The sequence below is a fragment of the Wasmannia auropunctata genome, unplaced genomic scaffold, assembly GCF_000956235.1.
Source record: "Wasmannia auropunctata unplaced genomic scaffold, wasmannia.A_1.0 LD336078.1, whole genome shotgun sequence".
Classification (NCBI taxonomy): Eukaryota; Metazoa; Arthropoda; class Insecta; order Hymenoptera; family Formicidae; genus Wasmannia; species Wasmannia auropunctata.
The window spans coordinates 715,873-725,206 of record NW_012026812.1 but is presented as its reverse complement, the minus strand read 5'-3'; positions in this window follow the sequence as shown (position 1 = coordinate 725,206).

Below are 9,334 nucleotides of genomic sequence, written 5' to 3'. Positions count from 1 at the left end.
TTTCTTGTTGTTTATTTCTACAATAGAAAAGAGTTTCCAAAAGCTGAAGTTTAAATAAACTTTAGAAATGTCATCAAGGTCTAAGTAAAGGCCTTCTTCTATTTATTCTTATATGGCCTTGTTTACCTTACAAATCCTACAATTTTTATTTGTAATATTTTTATCCGAAATGCTTTTCCTAAAAGTTATCTGCAAGCAAATAATATGACCACGCTGTGTCTATTATTTATTAAAAAATAAAAATACAAATAGACACATGTTCCTAGTGTATATGAGTCGAAGTGCTTAGGCAGTGCTCGGCATTAGCTGCACATTTTGAGCCGATTTCTGAAGCGACTCCCCACCCACTACCGCTTGAGACTCGGCGGCCGAACCACTCAGGCGAGCGGCGTCCACCGAGCGCTTGACGGCTGTTTTTCTGTTTTGTTTGTTTACAGGTATTTCTATATAGTATTAATATTTCATTAGAATTTCATGCAACATCTCTTCTGTATTTACCCTTATAAGCTATCACTATTTTAAAAGTGGTCACTTGTTATTAAATTTATTTGTATACTATCAAAGAATTTTTTGATGCAACATTTCAACAATGCCTTTCACTATTTGTCTTGGCTGTCAAAAACAGAAAAAATAAAAAAATGATAAGTTTTATTCTGCTGATAGTATTTCTTTGACTAATATAAACAATCCGAGACAAAAATATAATGCGAAAAAAAGAAAACTGAATGAACTCAACAATATCGCTGTAGCTAGTAAGATCTGCAGGTTTTGCTACGATGTAGCACGTAATAATCCTGCGTGTATAGTCGATAATACTCCTGATTGAACAATTTACAGAAGAGGCTCAAACTCTCACAAACATTGTACATTCGGTTGTAAAAATGTAGAAAACTTAATTGCAATTCCAGATATAACACGACAATTACTACTTATAAATTATAAGTTTCTAAGCTTTTCTCATGCTTGCATGTGTTCTGAACATCTGGCTATTGATAATTATTGGCCTCTTGTGAAACAAATAACACGGGAAGTAGCACCTGAAGATCAAAAAACTATTAGTGAACTTATGTTTAATTATTATCATGATTCTGAAATGAATGTAAAGTATGTTTTTAATATACATAATATCAATTTTATTGACGACAATACTTTCAAAGACTGGTTCGCGTTCGATAAAAGATTTGAAAAATTTGAAAAAATTTGCAACTTTATTACAACTTGTAAACCTACGCATGTAGCTGTTTTACTATGTAAATTACGTACTTCTCTTACGAATAAGCAATTGGCTTTTTTATTTGGATGTAGTGAACAAACAATAGCTAATCACGTGGATAAAGCTAGAAAATATTTGCTTGATAATTTAGTACCAAAATTCATTAATAATAACGATCGAGCAGTTTTTCTAAATCATAATACTCCTTTGGCAAAAACACTGTTTGATATTTCTGGTAAAAATGGTGCCTGTGTTTTTGATTCTACATATCGATTGATAAGTCGATTCAAAAGGCGAAGAATTTTGCTGGCCAAAAACAGCTATAAAGCGAACAAAAAAAAATGCCGCTTATAAAGCCTATGGTAGAGTGTGCTCCTGACGGCTATATTCTATTTGTTTTAAGACCCTTTGACGCAACTCATAATGATGCTACGATACTTAATGACTGTTTTGATAGATACGAAAATATATTATCAGTTTTTCAGGAAAATGATGTTCTTTGTATGGATAATGGATTTCGAGATATTGTTGAAGATCTAAAAAAAAGGAAGCTGTTTGTTTATATTCCTGGCACGGGTAAACGTGATACATATGAGGCCAATATGGTAAGATTTGTCACAAAAATTCAATGGATTATTGAACAAGTCTTTGGTAGATTAAAAAAAAAATTCAAAATGTTTGCTCTCAAAATGTCAGCCCATAACGCTACGTTATTACATGATTATGAGTCTCTGCTAATTGCTTTTGCACTGTTGAACTTATTCCATGAACCAATACTAAGTGATAAAATGCATGTAGACATTGGACTTTTAATGAAATCTAAGTTGAATGTCCCAAACCGTTTAAAACATATAGTTGAGCAGTACAACCTTTCTCAAGTAAAAGTTCCTTTTAATGAGCTTAACTATACAGCAATTGATAATCAAGAAAATAATCGTTTCCTCCAATTTCCACAACTAACTATTAATGACTTGTACTATATCAGCCTTGGACCATATCAACTGACAAATGCAATTTCTTATTATGCGCAACACCAAAAAGAGGGAATCTTTCTTGTGCAGAAGTTTGAACCAAGTCCAAGACATCGGATTTCCAATTTAGACTATGCCAATCACGGGATCTCTATAACAGATCCGCTCCTAGTAAAAGCATACGAATATGAAATCCCGATATCGTAGCGGAAAAAATCACCACATTTTTGTGTTAATCGACAAGTCTAAAACCGCAAAAGAAGCAATTATCGAGTACTATTGTACTTGTGAAAGTGGATCTCGAGCCGTTGGGTGTTGCAGTCATATAATGACGATTATATGGTATCTGGGATACGGTCAATACAATGGGGTAGAAATACCTAATCCAAACATATGCAATGTCTCAATAACCATTCCAAAAAAACAAGATTAAAACGACATATTATAATAAATATACATGTTTTTTGTAACGTGAGAGGCGAGGGGACTCACGCTAATCAAGCACCCCGGATCGTAGGCAGGGTTTACATTTAAAAGTCAAAAGATGGCCTCCAAATGACCTTTAGGAGTGTCTTTAAGGTCACAGTAAAAGTCATCATTTTGTATACATTTTCATCCTACAACTTTTGTCTAAAACATTTTTCTTAAAAATGCTTTTTCTAAAATCTATTCGCATGCCAAGATCCGTTTTGAGAAATACGGAATAAAATGATAACTTTGAGGCTTCATAACTTGTTAACAAAGAGTATACTCTATTTAAAAGTTTCAGAAAATTAGTGTCTCATGGTTTACTATCATTTATCACCAAAATAAAGTTCAGAATCGAAGGCGAGAATACAGAACATTTTTGGCCTGTTTTTAGGGTCATTCTTTGTGTATTTCTCTCTCTCTCTCTTTTTTTTGTGTTGCATAAATAATAAATTAATTTAAAAATAAATAAAAGAAATTAATTATTTAATTGATTGATGTATTTATTTATTAATAATGTACAAAAATTATGCAAAAATTGTAACACTGCTTTACTTGAAAAGACTGATGTAACAATGATCAAACGTATACTCATTATATATTATATATTATTCTGTTATTATTTAAAGTTAATAATAAAAAAGTTATAAAAATTACGAATCTAAATTTTAAATCCATACCTACATCAAAAATCATTTGATGAAAATATTTATAAGATTTACAGTGCAATTTTTCATCATGGAAACATAAACGATGAACATTAGTTGCAAACTAAAGGTACAAAATGGATATTCGTAAATGATTTAAAAGTTGAGACATGTCAATGACCTCGAAATGCTAAAAGTACATACATATTTTTTTGAACAAATAAATGAAAAAAAAATTGAATCAATTAAACTATTAAAATTGAGAGAAAGTACATTAAAATAACAATAATTAAAATAACAATTTTGTAAATAATAATGTGTTTATTTTTAGAAGATTTAAATTCTATTATATAATTTAAAACAAAAAGCAGTGAGATTCCATAAAAAATCTTTAAAAAAAAAAAATATATATATATGCCAAGTACATAAGAAATGTCGCATATTACATTCTTTCTAAAACTAGGAATAATTTTTTTTAATGATTTAAATATACAATTATTTAAAAATTATTTAAAAATTGTTTGATCAAAAATAATCGCGAAATCAATAAAATTATAGTCAAGTTATTAAACTAGCCTCATTATTTAAAAAAGACCTCAAAAAAACTTATTTGTGAAAAATATTCAAAAATTTAAAAAATGGAAAAGTGATAAACTGGATAATAAAGAAAAAACTTGGCGTGTCTGGGTCGCATTAATTGCATTCTTGTAATAAACTGTAAACAATATGTAAATTTATATGAAAATAATATATATATATATGTAACGAAACGCATTTCGTAACTACGTGCGCGAACCAGCCTCCCCATCGCTCAGGTATCTCCGGCGGGTAACCGAGCGAGAACGGAAATCCAACTCCATCACGCCATCGGAGGTGGGAGATCGCCACACGCGACCGACACGTGACGGCCGGGTATATAAGCCGGCCTGAGCGTTCCGAAGAGGAGTCAGCCGCAAGCCTCGTCCGCAACCGACCGCTCAGATCTCGGGATCTCTCGGATCTCACCGGCCGCCGCGAACTCGACAGGCAATCAGGACACGGGTACTCTTGGTCCTCCCGTACTACAAGGACTCGGGCACTCTCGGTCCTTCCGCATCGCGCTACGGACTCGGGCACTCTCGGTCCTAGCCCCGACTCGTCACGGACACGGGCACTCCCGGTCCACGCGGGTCCCGCATACGCGATGCCGCGCGCCCACGTGGCCCGCGCTACGCGCCCCGACGCGCATTCCAAAAGCACTCTCGGCGCCGAGCAGCACCGAGCCCGCCGTTCACCCCGCGTACGCACGCATTATCGCGGACTACAAACACACGTATATGCGCGGCCCAACCAGATATACTTATACGCACAAGCTCACATTCACTGTACATAGATTCATTCTCAGTTCAATAAACGCATTCATTTATATATCCTAACTACGGCATTTACGCTTACTCGCCTCCCCGACCCCTGGTTTCCCGACGAGCTCCTCCAGCAGAACGGAACACCGTTATATATATCCCATACAGCACCGATTGTTGCAGAAAGCTTTCAGAAACATTTCATAACCATTTCAACCTTTCATATTTTATGTGAAACAATTCTGAGTGAATTCTGCAATATGTCATATGAAATGTTGCAATAAAAATGTTTAAAATCTTTCACATGAAGATAAATTTCCAAAACTTTTAATTGAGTTATCTCTGAAATGTTTCACTTGAAATGATTTTGCAAATCTTTGAATTGAGCTATCTATGAAATCTTCCACATGCGCTGAAGTTGAAAACCTCTAGTTGAATTATTTTTAAAACATTTCACATAAAATAATTTTGCGAATCTTTCAATTGAGCTGTTTTTGCTATCTTTCAAATATAATTTTCTGAAAACTATTAGTTGAGCTGTTTCTGAAATCTTTCAGATGTAATAAAGTTGAAAACCTTCAGTTGAATTATCTCTGAAACATTTCACATAAAATAATTTTGCAAGCCTTTCAATTGAGTTATTTCTGACACCTTTCACGTCTCATAATATCTTAAAAACTATTAGTTGAACTGTTTCTGAAATCTTCATATATAAGAAGCGTGTATATTATATAATAATTAATTAATGAGTTTAAAAATATTTATATATATTAATATTTATAATTATACAATATCTTTATGACTTTATTATGATTTGCGTTGACCGAAAACGGTTTGAAGGCCAAAATGTATCGTTGTAAATAAAAATTGTTAAAGAAAAGCGCGCGCGTTTCTATGGCAGCATTCGTTGTTTATAACAATTGTGAATCGTGAGGAAGAAGAAGCACCGAGGCAGACTGCAGCCGCCAGCCCGCCAAAATTTGTGGAGAACGAACAGTGTATATGCGAGCAAAATATATACGTACATACGTGCTCTTAAAATTTTATTACGCAGTAAGTAATTATATTTAAAAATTCAATTATTTTAATAGTATATCCTAAAATTATACACACACATATAATAGATACATATATGTATATATGGATATTGTACGTATGTGTTGCATATATCGTGTTTGTTACTAGATGCTGAGAGTGGAAGAGAGTGCGGAGAAATCCATACCACATCAACGTATAACAGCTTGCATTGAAAAAAAGGTATTTTGTATATATCATAAATAATTGATCTTTATTTTTGCAATATATATAAAATATAGGTTAGGGAACTTAGGTTATGAGATCGGTCAATTACATTTATATAGATATACTTATAGTATCCGTTTCTAATATATTTTTATAGTAATAAGATGGATAGAAAACGTAAAAATTATTTTTCTATTTCTAAACGACATTTTCGAAGAATTATTGCCAAAAACACAGCTTCAGATCTATTAAATATTTTAAATTATCCAAATAATGAACATTTTGTACTGGGAGACGATGAATTATTGCAACGTCCTATTAATGCTATTCAAAATTTAGAGCCAGTAGAAAAAGAATTTGTCAACGAAAACGATGAACTTGTACATGATTTAATTGAAAGCAACACGGTTAATGAAATTGAATTAAATGAGGAAGAAGAAAACGACAGTACAAATGATAGTGACAATAGAAGTGATAATGATGTAAGCTCTAATGAATTAATTGAAGAACCAGTAAAACGATATGAGAGAAATATTGAAGCTGACAATGAAATAATTGATAATCAAGAAAATTCTCAATTTATTAAGGATATAGCTTCTTGGGCAATTATGTTTAACATTTTCCACGTTGCTGTCGCAGCACTTTTAGTCTTTTACGAAAATATACACGGTATTCGTTTCCGAAAGATCCGCGAACATTACTTAAAACGCCAAGGCATACAGTTATCGTTGAAATGGGCTCTGGACAATATTATCATTTCGGTTTACAAAATGCATTTAAAAAAATGTTAGATGAATATAATACAGTTTTAGGTCAAATAACAAATAATTTGGATATATTCATAAACATTGATGGTTTGCCAATTTCTAAATCGAGCAATTCTACTTTATGGCCTATTTTATGTTCGGACACTGTTCTAAAGTCAGTTTTTATTATTGGAGCATACTATGGTCAAACGAAACCACAATGCAGTAATGATTTTTTACGACAATTTGTTGACGAAGCAATTTTATTAATCAATTCTGGATTTTTTTATAATGGAACTAAAGTAAAAATTAATTTTGTTGGTTTAATTTGTGATAGTCCAGCAAAAGCTTTTATTTTATCAATCAAATCTCATACTGGTTATTATAGTTATACGCGATGTACTATTAAAGGCCAGAATTTAGACGGACATTTAAATTTTCCAACGACAAAAGTAGTTGAAGCTTTAAGGACTGATGAAGATTTTGTTAATAATAAATACAACGATTTTCAAACCGGTTAGACAATTTTAAAAGAGATTCCTAATTTTGGTTTGGTATCTAACGTGGTAATAGATTACATGCACCTCATATGTTTAGGAATAGTGAAAAAATTGATGTTACTTTGGGTTAAAGGTCCGCGTACTGTAAAATTATCTCAACAATTGTTAAATCAGATTTCAGGAGCTTTATTAAATTTGCAAAATAGTGTGCCAAATGATTTTGTCCGACGTTCCCGATCGCTCAAAGATGTAAAATTATGGAAAGCAACGGAATTTCGTCAGTTTCTTTTATACACGAATCCAGTTGTATTAAAAGGCATATAAAGGGAGGATATGTATATCAATTTTGTAACATTACATGTTGTCGTAACAATCCTGGCTAGCCCTGTTCTTTCGACAGATGATAATAACATTATATGGGCCCAAATGTTAATAAAGTATTTTTTTAAATGTTATAAAAAAATTTATGGAGCTAAATATATGTCTCACAATTTTCATACTTTGTTACATATTTGTTCTGATGTGCGGAAGTACGGACCCGTCGACGAATTTAGTGCTTTTAGATTTGAAAATTATATGTCAAACATAAAAAAAATGATTCGAAAAAATGAGAAACCACTTCAACAGTTGTCAAGAAGATATTCTAAACTCAATAATTGTAATATACCTATTAAGAAACGTGAGAACAGTAATGAAATTTATTTTGAAAAAGTTCACTCAAACGGACCTCTAATTGACGGTTTTAATTTTCCTTTTCAGTATAAAATATTACGGAATAAAACGTATACAATCCATTCCAATAGCACAAGTAATAATTGTATTTCATTGAAAATGGGACTATAATATCAGTTTTGAATTTAGTTAAACGTAGCGATAATACAAAATTTATAATTGGTAAAAAACTTAAAGTAGTAAAAAATTTATATTCAAATCCTGTTTATCCTTGTTCATCAGAACAATTGTATATACATATTATGCGCGAAGACACTACTGTATGCCTTTGGCCGTGTGAGAATATTCGGAATAAAATGTGGAAACTGCCTTATGATCAAAATCAGTTTACTGTTTTTCCAGTGATACATACTTAGAGATAATGGATAATATGTTTATATAATTGTTTTAAAATGTTTTTGTCTAATATACTTATAATTTTAAAAAACAACTAGGTAATAACTGTATACAATGAATAAAACTGATTATATTGATTTTTACAAAATTGCATTAATTCTTCGTTAATGAAAAATATTAAAAATAACTTTACAATTTGTTTCGATATCGCGCAACAATACATAATTTGATTTCTTTTATATATAAACTTTGGTAATGATATTTAAAACAAAATATTTACATTTATCAATAAAATAAAATAAATCGTCTATCATATATAAATTTCTTTATACCTAAACAGCACACATATCCAAAATCAAGACTTAAGACGTTTTATGTCTTGATTTTCGATATGTGTGCTGTCTGGATAGATACTTTGCCATTCTTTATAATTGCAGAATATAATAAAAAGCGATGAATCGATTTTCCATCGTCAAATTTGAGGACGGACTGCAGTTAGTGCCTACCAGTTGGTTAAAAGGAACGTCGGAATGTTACTGGCCGACTCACGGGAACATAAAAAAACTTAATAAAAGTATCTCTGAGTGTGAGGAACCTGATGATGAAAATTAGGGAATCATAAAAGTTGTTCGTATTTTTGGAACAGCAAGTGAGTAAATAAATGTTTTAAATGCATAAATACTGTTAAGACGCTAAGAAGAAATTTCTCTGTAATATATCAATTAAATCACTGCATTATATATATACATATATAATAGTACAAAATTTTAAAGTATTTATTTTTAAAATATTTTAAATAATTTTTGAAAATATTTTGGGAATGTTTTTATGTCCGCCAGATCATGTGGAAAAAATATTTCAAAAATATATTTGACATTTTTGATTGTAAAAAAATCTTTTTTATAATTATTTTTTAACAGATTTTTTTAAATGTATTTTTAAATGTATTTTAAATAGATGTTATCATAAATGTTATCATAAAAGGTTTAGCAACCATTTTAAAATATTGTTCAATCTTTTCTAAAATATTTCTTTTATTTTTTTAAACGTTTTTCAATATTTTATGCTGCATATGGGATATAAATCGTGTGCACATGTTATATAAGTTTTAATCCATATATATATATATATATATATAT